This window comes from Limulus polyphemus, unplaced genomic scaffold (genome assembly GCF_000517525.1).
Source record: "Limulus polyphemus unplaced genomic scaffold, Limulus_polyphemus-2.1.2 Scaffold966, whole genome shotgun sequence".
Lineage (NCBI taxonomy): Eukaryota > Metazoa > Arthropoda > Merostomata > Xiphosura > Limulidae > Limulus > Limulus polyphemus.
Window position 1 is genome coordinate 11,219 of NW_013666576.1, and position 21,889 is coordinate 33,107.

Here is a 21,889-nt window from a genome sequence, read left to right on the forward strand (position 1 = left end):
GAAAGTGGCGGTGATTTTTGTATGAGATCACTATAATTTGTGTTAACTAGTGATGATTTCTGTATGAAATTATGCTTAAATACTAGTGATGCTGGCGAAAAGTATTACACGAAGGGTTAATCAGTTTTGAAGATAATGTTCCAAATCCCGTAACGTCCTTGGGACTATTTTCTCCATGTTAATTTTACTCAGTTTGATGGCCATGATTACGCATTATTATCTAACATTGTAGTTTTTATTGTAGCAAGCTTGTGACAAAAACCGAGGAGGCGTGTCTTAGACCACATATCTTGAAAAACTATACATAAACATTGTCTACTGTACGTAAACGTCAGTTTCCAAGACCACGTTTAACTTTTTTTTTGCCATGAGCACATATACGCCCATTTTGAGATCACTGCATGTGAGTTTATGCCACCACGAAAAACTAGTATTCATCTACAAACTTCCCGGTATTCCCAATTTTCGAAATACCGACCAGCCTTCACGTAAACGTCAGCTTCCAAGACCACGTTTAACTTTTTTTTTTTGCCATGAGCACATATACGCCCATTTTGAGATCACTGCATGTGAGTTTATGCCACCACGAAAAACTAGTATTCATCTACAAACTTCCCGGTATTCCCAATTTTCGAAATACCGACCAGCCTTCAACAAAGGCCAGAAGTAGCTATTATATGGCAATTAGGACAGGATTCAGCTTGTTCGACTAGCTGAGTTAAAAGTATTGTTTTACAAATATACCAGAAGAACATTCATATTTTTTCCAGAAATTTGAATCAATAATTTCGGTAGAAGGCTGTGGGGGAGGGGTGAATAGGTTTAAGTAAGTATTGTATCGTGCCTTATGAAAACTTAATCCTACTCTGACTAGACCATAAAGTCTAACGAAAATCATCCTTTTAATTCTCTGTTCCATGTTGGAAAATTTTATGACCTCAGAAGAGCTCCATTTCTTGTCGCAGTTGTTCAAGTACATCAAACTTGCTTATATATTATCACAAACTTCAAACTGGATCGTTCAAGGCATTTGTCTTACGGTTTTCTGCCGTTTTTTTTTCTCTCACCAACGTATCTGGAGAGCTAATTGTGCAGTCGAGCTTTCCTTAGTTCTGTAGTATAATGTTTTATTTCTCTCACCAACGTATCTGGGAAGCTAATTGTGCAGTCGAGCTTTCCTTAGTTCTGTAGTATAATGAGTTAAATTGTTGATGAATTTTAAATTAGGTTCCAAATTCGTTTTGGTTGAACTAGTAATGATTTTCCTCGAGTATACATTTTATGGGCCTCACAGTATCAGAAAGTTGTCATATATATTCAACTTATTTTTTATAGAAGAAAAACTTTATCAAAAATATAATTAGTAGGAGTTTACTTAATAACAATATATAACTATAGGATTCCAAGCAGAAACAGGTATATATATATATATCAAACGGTATATCAAATTTACTAAGTTTACTGAGTTGCCACGAGTGGAGCCACTAGCGACGCTGGTCGATAAAACTGGTTATGATTTCTATTTGACATTCCTGTTATATGTAAGCGAAACTTGTGAAGGTTAGGAAATTATTGTTATTTGTTAGTAAATTCGGTGCTGATGCATTACAGTATTTCTTAGTATAACTGGCAATAACATTTTAATGATGTTACATGGGTATTATTAATTGTGAGATTAATAGTTTACGTATGATATTGTTCTTCTATGTTTACTAGCACTGGCGACGATTCGTGAATGATATTAATGTTGTTTAGTCAGTAAAAATTCTGATTATTGTTTTATAAGATTTATGATTATTTATTAATAAAACTACTGATAATTTCTATTACTTCGTACCTTGTGATGATTAATTATGTATGAGGTTTCTGTAGTACGAATAATAAAACTGGTGGTATTTTCTATGACATTACTTTTGTTTGTTATCAAAACTGGTGATTATTTCTGTATGAGGTTACTATTATTCATTAGTACAATTGGCGATGGTTTTTGTATGATATGGTCAAGAGGACGATTAGTATTAATACAGACGAGACTAGCGAACCCCGGTCTGAGAGGCTAATACAACACAATGCGTAAGAAAACTAATGACTGTTTTTCTAGTGATAAATACAATAATTTGTCTCTTCAAGTTTCACCGAAGAATCAACATATCCTCTTTTAAATCAACATATCCTCGAAACAAGTAAAAATATAATCAATGTTTACATACAAGGCGATTATAAACGTACATTTCAGAAAATGTTTAATGTATTTTACTTTTTCTTCTAGGTTTAGAGCAACGAACAGGCCACGCCATATCAATTGACGGTAGATTAACTACTTTTTTTCCTCGTTTAGGAGTAATGTTTTCCTTGTACATTGTAAAATCATCGTACAGATAATAATAAAGTATCAGGCCTCACAGTATCAGAAAGTTGTCACATATATATGTATTCAACTTATTGTTTTATAGAAGAAAAAACTTTATCAAACATATAATTAGTAGGAGTTTACTTATTAGCAATATATAACTATAGGATTCCAAGCAGCAACAGGTATATATATCAAACGGTATATTAAATTTACTAAGTTGCCATGAGTGGAGCCACTAGCGCCAACCGTTGATTTAAAACACGGAGAGCTGCTCGTAAGGAAATACAAACCGTTCCAGAGTTACTGAGACGCAACACAGTTACCTTAGACTCCAGGGGAACGAACGACAAGGTTTTTCGTAAACATAGAAAAAGCTTATATTGCAAACTTGTTGTTAACAGCGACACTGTAGAGCAAAGTCCAGAGGTTCTGGAATATAAGCAAGGTAAGTTTTTAACTAATGACTGGTAATACTCCCTAAAAATAATGCTGATTTTAATTTGAGAAAGCTGGTAGTCATGTTGACACTTTCTCAGCTCTACTTTCCAGGACAGTGGAACGGTTTTGTTGTTATTAGATATTTACCTATGAAAGAATCACAAATACACCCCATTACTGAAGTAATGTTTTCTAAGGAAAAAAAATGTTAGATAATTTTTTTATGGACAAATTTTAAATATGTTTCAATTGAGTTTTATTTTCATGTTTGTGTTGCAACATTTCTTTTGTGATATTAAGTAGTAATGTCGACGTCATATACCGTCTTTCTTTCTATTGGTGGTTTGATTTTCTTTGCGAGGTTTGAAAAAAAAAGTAATTGTGGGTTATTTTTTTAAACCCGACAAACAGGCCCTAGTTATTATAAGCGTGCATTGATTACGAAGCAATATGTATGTTTAATGATGTTGCCTGACCGTATGTTTACATATGTTTCTCATGGTTTCTCGCGTGCATAAACTAGAGTGTTGTATGGATAGTAGATCAGTTTTCCCAGAAACATTGGCTAGCTAGCAAGTGTCGAGGTTGCTAGCGGTTGCACGAACCTCAGAGTGGCATCGCGAGTTGCTTTGTGTATCTTTTCCTAAAGCAGAGTAAAAAAGTTCGTCGTGGAGACGACAAATTCGTGATTTGTCAGCCACTTTTTCACTGCTATTATAGGGGATTATATTTTTTAAAAAAACTTTCTAAGTAGATACGATAATGTTGTGTTTAAGCATATCAAATTGCGTGATAACCCATATATATATATATGTATATGTGTGTCCTTTTACTCTTAAAACGCTCATCTTCAACATCTTCATGATCGAAACTCCGAACAAGTGATTGAAGCAAATAAGCTTTTCATATGGTTGCACACAATTATTAAAATATCAAAATTCCTTTTAAATGGAAACAAACGGTGACGAAATTGGAAAAAAAACAATTACAATGAGGTTTTGTAATACTCTATAACTTTATCTCAGTACATTTCGTTCATTGGTTTGTTGAATTTGGCGCAAAACTACTCGAGGACTATCTTCGCTAGCCATCCCTAATATTGAGGTAATAGACTGGATGGTTGGCAGCTAGTCAATAACAGCCACCCCAACTCTTGGGCTACTTTTGTCAGACTGAATAGTGGGATTCGAACGTCACTTTTAATAACTTCATTAAGTATTAAACCATTAATTAATATCATAATATTAAAATACAGTAAAAAAATACTGTATTTTAGTGTGTGGTTTTTTGCAGTTTTCGAAAAATTTAAAATCTAGTTAAATTATTTTTGCTAAAACTGATTTTTTTTTTCGCAGATAAAAACTGCTAATCACAAAACATTCAGAAATGTTAAATTTCCTTCAAATCGCTCAATAAACGCTACGTGCCTCCTAGATAACCCTATCTGCTTAGTAACAAATTGTGGATGTTTTACACTTGGAAAGCTTCTCTCGGAAATAGGTTATATTTGTTTGTTTGTTTATAGTTAAGCTCAAAGCTACACAATGGGCTATGCGTGCTCTGCTCACAACGAGTATAAAAACCCGGTTACTAGCGCTGTAAGTCCGCAGACATGCAGCTGTGCCACTGGGGGCAATAGGTTATGGTAACAGTAAAAAGTTATTTGTTAAAAATCCGAGCGCCTATTTTTACATGAATATTTTTACTTCTAAATCGTATATAATCTAGGGTGTAATGCATTTATTGAGCATAGTGATCAAATCTGTTAAATCTAAAAAGACTACTTTACTACAGAAATGATCTGAACTTATTCTTCAAAGTTTTGTCTTCCGACTTTATCAAGACGTTAGCCTAATAATTTGTCCTAAATGTGGTATTAAGCCCTTGTTTTCTTTATTTTCTAAAGGGAATAAATGGCTTTCCTATGAAGTTTAAATACCCTTAGTCTACTAACCAAGTTTACCATCAGGTGCAATTTATATAATTTTGTCATCAAGTTGACTTAACTAAAAACAACGTGCTGTAATCATTTGCTAGCTAAATTATAATTCACTCTTGGTTTTTAAAAATATGTTAATTTCTAAAGTGATTTAATCATTCACTCTTTGGTTAATTACAATGAAAGCATAGCTGATGATGGTCACCACGTATTTTATCCAACCAATGAAAATCTCTATGATGCAAAATATTTGGGGTTTCCTTCTTTATTACTTAATGGCTACATAAAAGTATTTATATTTGTTTGCTTTTTTTTTAATCTGTGATACTATTTTATTTTGAAAGTATATAATAATAATTATATATATTTACCAAAGATAGCGCTTTGACAATGGTAGTAAAACATTTCTTGAGCAAATAAAACACAGATAGATTGAATTATCTTTTAGAATCGGAAAACTTCAGTTTAACTTGAGAACAAATGTATGTTGGATTTCTAATTGAAATAGGCCTGGTGGTTATGGTGTTAGTTTTGCATTCTGCGGATTCCGAAATCTATTACGGTCGCTGAACATTCTCGCTATTTCAGCTATGAGGGCGTTATAATGTGACTTTGATTCCCACTTTTCATTGGTATAGATTTGGCGGTGGGTGTTATTGACTAACTACCTTCCCTTTGGTCTATTACTTCAAAATTAGGGATGATTATCGCAGATAGCCCTTGAATAGTTTTGCGCAGAATTCAACAAATAAGCTAAAATATACTTTACTTTATTTTTTGGATTTGTGGCAAAACCACTGAGGCTGTCAGCCGCCATCCTTAGTTTTGAACTATTGACTCGAGGGGAGGCAGTCAGTCAACAGCACCTTACCATTCACGCTATGGAATTGACTTATAAATAACTTACAGCTTTATTAAATGTGGGGAATGTTTTTTGGTATCGAACAGATTCGAAATCCAGATCTCTCCCACAAGGCCTCGCACCCCTTTATAATTTACACAGAAATGTGTATAAACTAATTATAACGTTTACTAACGTTTCCTAATTAGTTTGCATTCTCTCTCTTATATTCAGTGAGTTTCCTGATGTATGAAAATAAACAATGATATTTTGTTCGAAGATTTAGTACTGTATTCAAATAATGTCAGAACAGAGTAACGAACACTAATGTTTGGACTGTATAGTTAACTTATTTATATTAAAGAATTGTACCGAAATCATGTGAAGTTTAAAGGCAGAAGTGTGTTTATTTTTTCTTGCAACACAGCACTAAAAGTACAAAGATTCTGGTTTATTTAGTTGTGCAATAATAACGATCCTAACAGATTTATATTCTTAACCAAGAAACAAGTTCTGCAGAACAAAACGGATTTAAGGAAACATGGCGGTACAAAAGAAAGGAGGATGCTATGATTTTCACATATATGTAGAAGTTGTAATCATAATATCCCATATATATGTAGCAGTGGGGATCATAATATCCCACATATATGTAGAAGTTGAGATCATAATATCCCATATATATGTAGCAGTGGAGATCATAATATCCCACATATATGTAGAAGTTGAGATCATAATATCCCATATATATGTAGCAGTGGAGATCATAATATCCCACATATATGTAGAAGTTGAGATCATAATATCCCATATATATGTAGCAGTGGAGATCATAATATCCCACATATATGTAGAGGTTGAGATCATAATATCCCACATATATGTAGCAGTGGAGATCATAATAGCCCACATATATGGCCCCCCAGTGGCACAGCGGTATGTCTGCGGACGTACAACGCTAGAATCCGGGTTTCGATACCCGTGGTTGACAGAGCACAGATAGCCCATTGTGTAGTTTTGTGCTTAATTACAAACAAACAAACCCACGTATATGTAGCAGTTGAGATCATAATATCCCACGTATATGTAGCAGTTGAGATCATAATATCCCACATATATGTAACATTTGAGATCATAATATCTCGCATATATGTAGCGGTTGAGATCATATAATATCCCACATATATGTAGCGGTTGAGATCATAATATCTCGCATATATGTAGCGGTTGAGATCATATAATATCCCACATATATGTAGCGGTTGAGATCGTAATATATATGCGCTAACATAATTACTGACTACTAAAATGTTATTATTTTATTAACTACATTTAGATAAATAAGTATTAGGATGGGAAGCACCAACCACTGAAGAGAAGCTATATCGATATTTTATTTTGTCCTATTCATACTATTATATTTATTATAGTATACTAGGAAAAGTATTCAGTGATATCATGCTTAAAAAAGTGGATAGGGGCGTTGGCCGCCCGCTTCCACCATTTTGAGTCGTCGCATACGAAGCGTTCGTCCGATACGAAGGTTCCTTTGCTACAAACGGTATTGAACATCACTTTCTTTTGGCGTCAGCTTCACACATTTTACTACTAACTTTCAACCTCAGTTGAATCTCCAATCGCGCCATTAACGCGGCTAGGTTGGAATGGCTATCAAAATCGAACAGCTAAATCGAGTGTTTATCCATTTAAATTTGATATTTGAGGAGCCCACATGAGTTTGTATACCAAGTTTCATTGAAATTGTTCCAACCAGTTCTAACAAAAACATGTTGCATCGAACAGACAGACGACAGTTTGGCTTTATATAGAGAGATTTAAGGATTTTTGTGACAAAAATTTAATTAACGTAACACTTGAAAATTAAAACCACTTTTAACAAATTCTTTAAAACTTGTAAATCTTTATTTCTGATTTCTCTGTACCATAAAGTGATTCATCGTGTTGAGTGTCTACAATGTTGTCCTTAGTGCGTATGGATATCCTTAAGGGTAGTACTGATGGTATAGATGTATTTCTGTAGTATAACAAGAAATAAAAAAATTGTAGAAATTAAGTTTGATGTAGGGATGTCAATGCCAAAAAGTACAGAAACGAGGTAGGGATGAATGCACAAAGCCATACAAAAATCTCTACATCACTTGACTTCTTGGGACTTAATGTTGAGGAATCTACAGTAAGTAAGAACATATGAACAATGTATAGCTGTACATCCCTATATATATGTTTCCATTATTTTAGGTACTGCCATCCCTACATCATTTTTACATTTATAAAATGTTTATATTACTTGCTTTGTGACGTTTTTTCCTCTGACTGAAAGTTTGTGTATTTTATGAATGTGTGTAATAAAATTTAATATTATATGTATTGATTTTTTATTACTCCTTCACTTCATACATAATATAGGGTTGGCTCCCTAAAGACATTGATTGTATAGTGTACAAAGCATTGAGTATTCTACATGTTACAGTAATCTAATGTTTATCTATTATTGACTTGAAATTCTTCTTTCACCCTGTTCTTAAGCTTTTTAAAGGAACAACAAATATCTGTACAAAAGCCAACTTCAAGAGGTAATGATAACATCGTTTACACTAGAATTGAGGTTTCTTTGTATTTTTTTAACTTATATTAAGAACTATCGTGCTTACTGATAGCCTGTTTCCAAGTACTCTTAAAATGCTTTTATGTTGTACTAAAGCCATTGCAAAAACTTCACACATTTTTTTGGCTAGCGTGAGAAAAGTAAAAAGAAGATGAACACTTTGTCTCTTTAGCAAATTCTCATTTCTCCACTCTAGTAACACTTCTTAATGTTATTTGGAGTCTTACAAGCTGTGAAACACTCGATAATGACGATTAGGTGCTAAAATAAGACTATAACTCAACTTTAGTAGTTATTATTAAGCATCATTAAGTAATAGATTGAATACGGTAGCTATTTGTTTCTCGTCCCATCCCTATATACTAGGCACTATTGTGCTTAGTGGTATTTTTAGTAGTAAACGAGGATCCTTCTACTGCACTAATTGTTTTTTTTTAAGTTCAATAAACCGAATTCTCTTATACAAATTACAACAATTATACAATTAAAACAAAACTAATAATCAGAGGTAGACTTGTTTGATTTTGACTTTATACAACTTCTGTATCTTTTTAATTGTTTTGAATTCGTATACGCTGGTCATGTCAGTATCCTCGTTTAACACTAATACATAAGACTGGAAATTTGAGTTTATGTATGTTTGTATACTGTCTTTCAGCGCATGTATAACTCTGTAGACATATAATTTATTATCAACCGAAAAGTTTAAGTTAAGAGCAAAATAATCATAGCAACTTACAAAATATTTAACTTACATGCACATATAAATTAACCATGTGAATTGTGTATAAACAAATACACCACAAGCACTTTACGTCCAAACAGATAACGTTAGCTATTTGATTTCAGTTTGCTTTTGTTTTAAGAGACTGTACAGACCAATTGGAGAGCGTATATAAATGGAAGTACATAAAATTCAACTTTAAATGCCTTTGATGTTAAAGCTGGTCTATATCACGTGATTTTCAATATTAACACATAAAGTTTTAGATAGCTGTAACGTCTGATGATGAAAGTTTCGGGACATGAGAGCTCATAATCATAACACGATGTCAACTCATCAACAATGCGTATGATTAATTAAGTCTGTGATTAAACTGGGACGTCTTAATGTCCTGGAGTCATAAAGTTTCTCCTTAAGGACGCAAACGAGGAGATCTACGACGAGAACTTCAACAGCGGAAAATGTCAAATGACTATAAAGTATCTGATATTTCAAATCTAGAAACAATATACAGACCCTTCGAAAACAAACTAATTTCTCAAGGCATTTATTATAATTATTCTCCATAGTAAATGACAGAAACTACAAACGTGTAGGTACGTAAAACAATAATTCGCAATTTTCCACCACCAATTGTTTTCTACGTGGTGGCCTTGGTTATGCATAGTAATATCCATTGCAGAAGGCTTTTGCATAATACATTGAGATGAATGTTATATCATTCCCTGTTACGTGCTTTGCATAATCAGGATCACTCAACATTGCGCTGGGACGGTTGAGCAACCAATAGCAGATGTATGAAAAAAGTACAGCGTAAGTTCCGTGTGTTTGTTCTTGCACCTAGCAGTGTGCATGTCATGTTGACTTGGACGTATGAATGGATATTTTGTCTTGATATATTTAACCTTATTGGTATCCAATCAATACATATCTTGTAAATAGTTCATTACCTCGCGGCATAACAAGGTCATTAATTAGGCAAGGTTGTATGTAAAGTTTACTTTTACATATTTCTAGACTCTTCAGATGTTTAACTTACTATCATAACTGTAACCTGCAACTAACATAAATCTTTTGGAAAAACTTGCGACATGCTTTTGACTATCTTTGATATGCTGTACCACCAGCAAGACCATAATAAATTACCTAGACATTTGCAGATATTTAAGTCATAAAGACACACACACACACGCCCACCCAGTGGCACAGCGGTATGTCTGCGGACTTACAACGTTAGGATCCGGGTTTCGATACCCGTGGTGGACAGAGCACAGATAGCCCATTGTGTAGCTTTGTGCTTAATTACAAACAAACAAACAGACACACAAACACAAATATATTTACAAACATACAGTAATAATGTAATATATATATATATATATATGTATATATAGTACACATATATAAGAAGCAAAGCGAAGTAGGCTTAATACTGGCTTTATAAATCTGTATACTGTTATTGCTATATCATTGAACGTTGAAAAATATAGTATTAAAACTCGAATGCTCACGTAAGTCATGAATTTATTCTTAGGTTATTGGTAGTCTGACTCCTTGCTCTTTTTTTATTTTAAACTAAAATGACTAGGTTCCACAAAATACACGAGATCGAATGTAGAGTCATGCGAATCACGCATTGACCCAAACTCTTAAAAGTTTCATCACAAATGCAACGTGAATAGACACAATTTACATCGAGAAAAAAAAATCAACAGGCGTTGCATTTACTTATCTTTTTTTCGCTTTGCTTTTGTCCTGCTGTCGAAAGACACATTCTTTACTTTATTCGAAAGACACACTCCACCCCTAACCGTAAGAACTTTCTGTTCCATAGAAATTTGGTATATTTTAAACACATGTAACTTTTCCTTGTATTCAACAAGCAGTATCATGTTTGTCATATGGTAGCGCCACATCATAAAGCTAAAAGATTAGTCTGATAGGTGGGTCAGGAGTATATTTGCAAACTTCCAACGCTAAAATCTGTGATTCGCTTTCCCGCAGTGGACAGAGCTCAGATAACACATTGTGTAGCTATGAGCTTTAAACGATGAACACAATCAAAAAGAGAAAAAGTATTAGCACTGATTTTTTAGCTCAACGCATATTTACTGTAAATATTTTTTTAGCATCAGTCCATTTAAATGTTGATGATAATTTTTAGCGATTAACTTTTATTTAAAATATTTGTCTGTTTGTTGTTAAGCACAAAGCTACACAATGAGCTATATGTACTGTGCTCACAATGAGTATCAAAACCCGATTTTTTGTCCCATGAGCCCAGAGACTTGCGCTGGGCCACTGGGAGTGGGTGGGTGATTGGGGGGGGGCGGGTGTATGTGATTATGTATTGAGAACTTGAGTTTATAATACAGGTGGTTGGGGGGCGGGTGTATGTGATTATGTATTGAGAACTTGAGTTTATAATACAGATTTATAATTCAATTTGTCGCTTTACAAAATTACGACACCTGAATTATTTCCAGGCCTCGAGCAAAATTAAAGTTACACTGAACCGATAATAAATGTTGATTTCACTAATTTAATTAACTGAAGAGATTAATTTCCAGCTTGGAATATTTCTCAGTGAATATACAACCTAGAAATTAATATTTTTCAAAAGGGCCATATATATCATAACGTTCTGTGTTTTACAATTCAGCTTATAGATAAACTAAGTTTGAAGTTTTCCTGCGTTATAAGCTAGTGGAAAACCAATTAATTTATCAAATGTGTAAATATACATTAAATATAGCTAGTGTGTAACTACGAAAACCTTACCCATCGAATTCAAATTAATAACACTCTTTAAAGTGAATATTTTTAGCACGATGTTCATGTAATTTATTTTTCATTACTGGCTTACAGTCACCGTAAGCCGACTTTGTTACTCATGTAGACTTAATTGAAATATGTAAATAATTATAACATAACGAATCATGTAATTGTGTTCCTAACGTCTGTGCATATTTATAATATTGTGGTAACGACTTTTATACTTAACAGCAACTTAGCTCTTGTTGTACAAGATCTGAAATAACATGGAAAACAGAATACGACACATAATTGTAATTCCAAACTTCCCCTAAATCATAAGATAATATATATATAAACCCAGAGATTTTAGAAGCTCTGGACTTTCGTTTTGTCAGGAGTGAGTTGGCGATGAGCAGGAATTGTAAACTGTAAAATTATAGATGTAATGCTGTCGTTAACTTGTGAAAAGTATCCCTAGAAGTTTTTAAATTAAGTACATAAATGAAAACGCTAATTTAATATACAACCATATGAACAGCTGATGCTTCTAAACATCATAGATATACAGAAATAGAAGAATACCTGTTAGAATATCTGTTAAACATTTTGAATTAACAATACATATACACACGTGACTGAAGTTTCTTCTGAGGCATACATTGCGAGCATACTATCTTATTTTTATTACATCTTTAAAATATTGAACTGAGAGACAAGACATTGTATAAGTTGGAAAAAAATGTTTATGTTAGTTGCATACGCTGATCGTATAAAACAAGAGACCATCAAAGAAAAATTAAAGTATATCCTGATAGACATCGTTGTTCAAATTGAATAGAAAGCGCGCAAACCAAGCCGCTTATACATTATTGGGATATTTAGTAAAATCATCGGAAAACGAACTAGTAACATTGTTCTCTTTACGTAAATCCTTTTCAAATGCCCATTGAGACAGAAGAGCCCTGTATTGTTTACGTAATTTCCCTTTCTGTATTTTATTCGTTCTCTTATTATCATTTCAGCTCGATTTACTGCAGAACTATCTCAACTTAATGGACGTTTGTAATAGAACAGTGCCATTATAGAGACATAGAAGAACATGAACATATATAAGAACAAACAAAGCTGAACTTATAATCAGGTCTTGTATATGAAAACCTAGATCTCAGAGCTACGAAAGAACAATAAGGATGATGACGATCTTGACGACGGTTAGAGTTCCACACATTAAAGTAATAGAAACTTGATTAGCAGAATGTCTCGTGCATTGAAAGGGGATACTTGCTGTGTGTAGACTGTTTGTTGATCAGCAGCCATCATTGATAATAGAAACATAAGTATAGTGGAAGAAACAGGAAGCTAATATATATATATATATGAAAGTTAGCAGCAAAATAGATTCGTGAATTTTCCTATTGGATGAATGGATAAGACTGTTTCCAATTCTGAAAGATATTATTGGTCTATTGGATGAATGGATAAGACTGTTTCCAATTCTAAACGATATTATTGGTCCCACTTGAGACATTATTACAAAACCAATAAAATGTTCCAAGAAATAATTGGATCAAATTTGAGTGAAGGATAAACAGTAAATGCAAAAAAAAGGTTATCGTTAAGACTTTAATAACTCGTGTAAATATAACATCATAATTGGAAAGCATTTTCCGTGAAAATTCGCATTTGGAGTTATGGTTTCAATTTCCTATAGCGTGAAAAAAGAATGTGCATTGATATTTAACAACTGTTTTAAATAAAACCTTTTTCAACGTCAAATAGGTTAAACGAGTCAGAATAGAGGTAGAGGTGAGAAAATGGGGAATATTGTAACTACTGACCCAACAACAAAAAAAATTAGTGTCCCTAGTGGCTCAGTGGAAAGTCTGAATGCTTATAATGTGAAAATAGGGTTTAGATACCAGCGGTGGGCAGAGCACAAATAGCCTGTTGTGTAGCTTTGTGTCTAACAAAAAAAAATCGAACTTGATAACTTTCTCCGGATAACTAAATAGTTGTTAAACGATAGGAGCTTGCTTCAGTTTGGTAATGACTTTGGAGGAAGAGGAAGTATTCAAGAAGTATCTAGCTAATCCATCAGGAAAACAGAAAGGGCTTGAAAGCTTTACAGAAAACGTCTTCAGAAGTTAGACTGATCATCATAGAATCGAGACAACACTGTCGGAGTTTATAAAAATAAACTTTAAAATCATGATTTGTCTTATTATTAACTTCCAGTCTGAACACAAAACAATAGAAGAGAACCAAGTTCATTGAAAATATTGTACATTAATCAATAAAGAGGAATACAACTTTCGGTTTCTCTGAGATGAAACACGATCCACATTTTATTAACGTTTCGACTCCAAAGAGATGTATCCCATTATAAACGAAACTGAAGGTTTAGATCAACCTGTTCTTTACTAAACAGGGTGGGACTGTTATTATGATAACGAATATTAAGCATTGTGTGCTTTCCATGGTCCAACAAAACATCAAGATTTATCACCAGACCAGTTTGGAGTTTTCAAACGAATTCCCGGGGCATTCTTGTTTTTTAGTTCTGAAGTTTTTTAGTGATTATCTTCACATTTTCTGCAAATTCAGAGAATAAAAATCTAATTCGTTTTTATATATGTATATTCAAATCACTAGGCCTATATGAAATAAATTAATCCACCATCATTATACCAGACAATTCGTTCTGATGGAAAAATCATTCATAAAAAATATTTCTTATCTTGAAAACTAAAGTTATGAAATAGGCATGTTCATTTTGGCCCTTTCTTAAGTTAAGGGTTAAGAACAATTTATCCATTTCAATGAAATTAACATCCCTTAAACCGTACTATTTTAAAAGTATTGTACTTAACTATTTACTTAGAAAGTAAAGTGAATGAGCTGAACAGATTTTTACGTACTTGATTTACATTCTCATTATTCTATTCTATATTATATTACAGCAGTATAGCATATTCATTGAAACAACTCCGTATATATATATATTTAGTTTTGGAACACGGCGAGCCATGATACTTTCTTTATCTTTCTCAGTTTAAAACTATATCTCGATTGTTCGCACAGGGAAGTACAGCTGTTCTGAAATACTGTTGATTGGTTTAACAGCTGGGCTCGCGAGTCTTAAACTACTAAAGCTGATCACCATATAGAACATAGCTGCTAGAGAAATGCATTAAATTACGTCAAAATGTCACGAGGAGGTGATGTGACTGAGTCGAGAATTATAGTTCATTCCAACCAATACACTTGGTAGAAGGAGCGAAGATTAGGATTCCAGTCGGTAGCATTTAAGAAAACTAGTTTGGTTTGTTATATCTACGTAAAGCTCTAGAGAAAATCAGCATATGGCAAATGGCACAGTCAGCAGATGGGGTCGGATATTTCCCTGCCTGAGAGGAGCTCGCAGTACGCGTGACGTTTGCTATTAACCAGAAAGCCATGTCTGAAGCTTCTACATCAAATGTAGCAGGAAGAGGAGAAATAATCTTGTCAGTTTGTAAGCGTAACGTACTTCCAATCTAAAAGATAGCATACTCTCGTCCCCAATATGCTTGTTGCCGATGTAAATGAAATTAATTTTTATTTTATTAATGGTAATGAAAAAAACCACTTTTGTTCTAATCGCGTACACATTTTATAATATATATATATATATATACCATTTCCTTTCTATACTTCATACTCCTTGTTAGATTATCATTAATTTCCTGTCTCTTAACGGAGTATACTCGTATCAGCGTAATGTAAATTACTTTATGACTCATTTGAACAGTTTTCATTATATGAGGGGTTAAACTATATGAATGGAGAACCAGTGGGGGATTTCATTCTATACATGGTTGGTTGGTTTCATCATGGCGTGCTGGTGATTACATAAAAATGAAAGTTCATAAAATATAGATTCGTTAATTCTATTGTGTGACATAAACGTGTAGAGTAAAAGAACTGGCCCATGAATTTTTCCGATACATAGGAAAAACAATAAGACATTGGGCAAATTTCTTTTTTTTTTTAAAGAGATGCCAACAAAATGACTATTTTTCTATTTGCTACGTGATATTTTGTACGCTTTTTTTTTTCTTACATATGCCTGTGACATTTTATTTTGGTAAGAGATAATTACAGACAGGCTTTACCAAAACCTTCGCCCAGTTAGGCTTATCACTTTTCACTGTGACAGAAAATCTTTGACTTCGTATACAATATTTATAAATGTGCAGTAGAATCACACTTATTTTGAAGTTTAACTTATTCGAACTATTTATTGAACGATGATATGGTTTTTTTACTTACGATTTGAAGTAGAACTAGGTAAAGTCAGTAAAATAACCACGAAGAAGGACACTTAAAGATGTAAAGATTCGTATTGGTGATAGGTTCATCCACAGTTGGTGTTTCTTAGCTCGAAGCACATAATCCACATCTACCGGAACTTTACAAACTCAATGCAATCCTAAGAGAGCTGACCTGAAATGAATAATGGAAAATATTCCAGTCTTTAAAATACTTTTTGACGGTTTAAAATCAATCATTATATTAAATTAGATAGACATTAAGGAATAAATTTTTAGAGTATTTTTAGCTAATGCATAAACACGCGTACTGGTAATAAGTATTTTCCCATTGCTGAATGCCATTACCAAATAAACGTATAAACCATAAAGACAGCCACAAGTTTTTCACGTTGCATAAAATGCAAGATTTATCATTGTTTATGCCTAAACGGTAGGGAAAAATTGTGTTTGTGTATAAAAAATCATTTTTTATATACCTATTTCAATCAAGGTGATAGATGGTCTCATCTAAAAGCATTTCTGCTTACCTTATTCTAAAAGTTTCTTTTTCTGAGAGACATCAGTTTGTCAACTGTGGTATGCTCCAGTTAACCTGACATTTGACATTGTCACCGTGTTACACGAGCCACGAGACTTGAACATTAAAAACCGACGCCAAATGAACTGATTCATGCGAGCTACTGTACGCAACGCTGCACACTTAATACATATGCACAATACGTCGTAGTGGAAAATTAAGCTCATGCAAATAACGCCAGAAAAGCTCCGGTGAAAATGTTTTAAAGGAAAACTGTTCTGCTAAATAATCAAATAACAGGAGATGTACTGTAATAGAAGGTAATATGAGCTTCTGCTTAAAACAGTGTATTTTTTGTCTCTTTTTAAAGATTTGAAATATAAGAAAAAAATTGTCAGTGTCTTTATATATCAAAAGAACCATTTCCGGCGTGTGGATTATTCTCCAAGACGTTAACGCTTTGAAAGGTTTTTCAAAGGGATATCAAATTTTTTGTTTCAGCGTCATCTGGTTAGTATGTTATTTAAACTGTAGCTAAAGTAAATGATATAATGTTATTAAAATACATATTAGCAATTTGACTTTTAAATCCTTAGATTGTTTTAGTAAGATCAATTGTAGTCCGCCACAAGAACGAATGGAGTTTACTGCTATATTGGAAGCTAAGAACCTAGAAAATAGCTTCAATATAAAAACAAATTAGATGTAAAATGCTCAGTTAAAGAAAATAATATGGCGATTTTGACAATGAAACATTAAAATAAACGATACGTTTACACTATATTATAAAAGTTAAGGCTTTCTAAATGTAGTATTTAGTTAGCTTTGCAATCGAACTCTGCATTAACTTATACATACAAATAAAAATGTTATTCAATTAAATTTAGTTATAGGTAAATGTAGTTATATTAGTAAGATCTATATATATATAACATATAACTTCAAATCTTTATTAACTTTTTTGTCCTGATTTAAACATTTGCAGTCGCAAAAGAGCTCGTAAGAATCCACTAAGAGTAATTCATTGGCAATTAATGACAGTTAGGAGAACATAAAAAACAAATTTAAACAGCGCTTCAATGGGCAAAAGTACCTATTTGCTCTTCGGTTTCAGTGAACAGTCTCTAGCGTTCTTTCTTTCAGTCTCTAGGAAACATTAGTAAATCTTTTAAGAGCTACAAATATATACATAACATGACATTTTGCCTTTACGTCAATGTTGATTTATCCAAATGCATTAAATAACTATAATTTTAATGTTTTCCAGTATTCTAGTTACATTACTCTGGGACCACTTTTAGTTTATCTTTCCATTTAGGTAAAATAATGAATTTTAAACTTCGAAACCATTTTACCTGAACAGTCCTTTGAGATTAGTGTTCTGTAATATTAATGCGTAACAAAATTTTTACTTTTGGTATATATTGGTTTGGTTTGATTTGAATTTCGCGCAAAGAAAGCTATCTGTGCTAGCTGTCCCTATGAAGAGAGAATGAAGTTAGTCAACACCACCCACCGCCAACTTTTGGGCTACTTTTTTGCCAACAAATAGTGAGATCGACCGTCCCATTATAACGCTCTCACGACTGAAAGGACGATCATATTCGGTGACAGGGATTCAAGCTTCAAATCTGCAGATTGCGAGTCGAGCGCCCTAACCACCAGGCCATGCTAAGTTCAAATCTATTGTTTCTTACTTTCGCCAGAAATATGTATATCGTTTTTACGTACAATCATTTACATTTTAATAATATAAAATGGTGTATGTATGTATCTTATAAATAAGACTGGATGTAATTAGTAAAGTTCTATTTGAACACTATTTATTCAGAAACACACATATATTCACATCTACCCTTCCCCTCCCTCCATACACATAAATTTAAAGAGAGAGAGATATTTTTACTGGTTTCGAATAAATTATTGGTGTTAAAAATTAATAGTAATGTGTTGTTAATACTCACCATAATTTTGATTTTGTAACTAACTTAAAAAATATAATTACATTTCATTTAATTAATCTGGTTCACACAGTAACGGTTGTTGACGATATAAATAGCGCTAAGACCATTATTGTGTATGATCGCAGCATGAAATTTCCAAATATTCTTCATCTCTACCAGCTTTATATCAAATATATCATACGCTGTTTCCGGACTCACTATGTCATCCTTGCCGATTTACTAAACTTTCCGGTTCATCCTCCACGACAGGTGCTTCCTCCAGCTGAACTTCTCTTCCACATTGAATGTCTTTTCCAGAGGTGTGATCCAGGACATGATGCTTCCTCTAAGAAAAATCTACCTCCATGGCTAAAGATGCTTTTCTTTTCTCGTGTTATTTAATTCCCTTTACACTTAACTCGATAAAGCTTTGAACACATGACAAGCGTCATTTCATACCCTTCAATTTCCAATCTGAAGTTCTTTTCGCTACAGGAACCTAAAATGCTATATCTACCCATCCTTTATCAATGAATACTATATTTTAAAGTTTTACCTTATGACCTAGGAGAGAGCTTAGCCCTCTGATGGACCGCCATCCCTATGGAATACAATAAAATGACATTGAGGAAGGGGACACTAGTATGTCTGTCGTTTCCCAGTCGGCCTGATGTGCTCTGGTATTGAGCAAAATGTCTCGTCGGCACTGGATAAGTCAGATATAGCGTGGTTGACATATTTCTCTTCGCTTTCAATCATAATTTCTTATAATTACTAAAGTAATATTTTTCACATTGACGCTGTGGCTGCTTTGTCAACTCTGAGATTAAGAAGACTATCTCGCTAGTTCGCCAGTTCTCCTCAATGATAGTAAATGTTAATTCAAGTTAAAAATAATAATAAAATTAATAAATATTTGATAATAAAAACAAAATAAATAATAATAATGTGTTATTAATCCTTATCCTAATTTTGATTTCTAAATGACTTAAAATAACAGTTATATTAGTTACACTTTACTTAATTAATCTAGTTCACACCATAACACATGTGATCTTTGTGAAACTTATGAAATAAATAGCGTTTAGACCACTACTATGCGTGTCGTATCCCCCCTGGATTGATGAATACAATATTAGATGGTAGGACTCGACGAGACTGGACATGATAGATATAATGTGTTTTACATATTATTTTATATTTTTCTTTGCTTTCACTTTTATGTTCTTATACTTACGAAATAAGAAACGAATATTAGGAAAGGAATCGCTTAGATTTTATTGGAATAAGTAAAAAGCCCTTCGTGATAAGAAATATCTTTGTTATTCACATATCAAAATGAAACTGAACTTCGCGCAAATTAATAATTTCAAATCAAGCAAAATATTTCAATTGTCTATCATTTTAGGCTCTTTAGGGTTCAGTGGAATGTTACATGTCTGTTTACATAATTATATATATACAGTTGTAGCTTTTCTTGCAATCACTATAATAGATTTTCCACTCGTCAACAGTGTGGCCAATCCTCACGTTCTAAACCATATGGTCACTCCTTATATGGGTAAAGACTTGATCGCTTCCTATGTTTTAACATTGTTGTCAGTTCTGTCTTTGTACATTTTATAACTAGTTCTTATATGTAATACAGCGTGATCAGTATCTATATTTCATACAAGGTAATCATTTCTGATATACATAATTTTGTGATTTGTCCTTATGTTTTATACAACATGATCATGTTTTAAAAGGATCATAATGCCACCAGTCTTTATCTCGTATACAAAATGACCAGTTTTATATGGTCGGAAATGTTATCCACACTTATGCTATAACAGTGCGACCAGTTCTGATACAGCCAACAATGTAATCAATATGTTATACAATACGAACACTTTTATCACTTCTTATGCTATACACAACGTAATAAGATTTACTGTCAACATTAATTACAACTTATATTGTTAAAAACGTAGTCAAGTTTTGTGCTGTTCACTGCGTATTCACATTTATGTAGTCAACAACGTATTAATCATCTTGCTGTCAACAGCATAGTTGATCATTATATTGTAAACAACATTGAAATTCGTGTTTTTTTTTCCACTCAGTATGGTTAGTCCTCATGTTATCGACCTACTAAATTCTAAAATCGATATATTTGCTATAAGTAATATAGATTTTTGAGGTTTTAGTAGCGAAATATCTGGCAGATTTTAGAGAAATGTATGCGTTATTTATGTTGTATATGAATTATTTCTCATGAAATGTGACTGATGTGCGATCAATTTGCTTTGAGAACTCTCTTCAGTTGTATTTCTAAGGTTTTGATAACAGAGTGGTACGTGGTGTACTATGGCGCTACAATACATAGTGCACATGTCGACTTTAATTAACACAATTATTATTTTACTGTTATCACACTTTTAACATCAGCTCACCGGTGCTGGATTTCTAGTTTAGTTCAGGTGCTAAGTTCTTTGTGGCTAAAATCCAGCACCGGTGAGCCGATGTTAAAAGTGTGATAAGAGAGAAAAAATTATCTTAAATTAAGATTTAAATTATCTTATGTTAGTTATTTTAATATTATTTTACTGGTTACATAAAAGCTAACGATTAATAAATCTAACAAAAACCAACGAGAAACGAAATATATAACACGTCTATTAGAGTTTGTGACGGATTTATTATTATATATCTATTTGAATATCAACGTTTGTTTAGATTAAGTTTATATTTAGAAATATGCATAGCTTATAGTGTTAAATATGTATTGCGAAACTCCCGCCTATTCTCTAAAGTTGTGGAAGATTCTCGAGTGTAAGAATCAACAATATACGTGTGAATCAATCTTGTTTGTTTGTAATTAAGCACATAGCTACACAATTGGCTATCTGTGCTCTGCCCACCACGGGTATCGAAACCCGGATTCTACCGTTGTAAGTCCGCAGAAATACCCCTGTGCTACTGGGGGGCGTAGCAGTCTTGTTGGTAAATATCATAAGCTGATTATATATCGGCTTTTACTTAACTGCTAAATCCAAAGTACAATTTAACTACTAAAATTAAAGTATCATTTAACTTAATTTCAGGCTATTTGAAATTCTAATACGTTACGAGTTTAATTGCTATTTCTTTCATTATAATTTACTTTATGACCAGATGCACGTTTGAGAGAATTTATAAAGGATGTGGTATTTTGTTTATTCTTTGCACGTTCCTTCTGATGATGTTTTATGTTTCGAGTTATAATACATACTACTAGAAATAATACAAATTTTAAATTCGACTTGTTTATTGGTTTGAATTTCAAAATACCTTTTCAAGGTTGGTTAGGCTTGTGTTTGTTTGTTTTTGAATTTCGCGCAAAGCTACACGAGAGCTATCTGCGCTAGCCGTCCCCAATTTAGCAGTGTAAGACTAGAGGGAAGGCAGCTAGTCATC

General features: G+C 33.0%; 1 protein-coding gene across 2 annotated transcripts in view; it reads left to right on the forward strand.

The window, feature by feature from the left end:
• The first annotated feature begins 2,631 nt into the window (after nt 1-2,631).
• The window catches only part of LOC106461470 (transmembrane and TPR repeat-containing protein CG4050-like), a 132,681-nt gene continuing 113,423 nt past the window's right edge, over nt 2,632-21,889 (forward strand). The window contains exon 1 of one of the 2 annotated variants that reach the window (XM_013921294.2): nt 2,632-2,798. The gene's annotated coding sequence lies outside the window, so the exon portion shown is untranslated. The remainder of the gene's footprint in view (nt 2,799-21,889) is intronic. The other variant, XM_022388441.1, reaches the window with a different exon arrangement.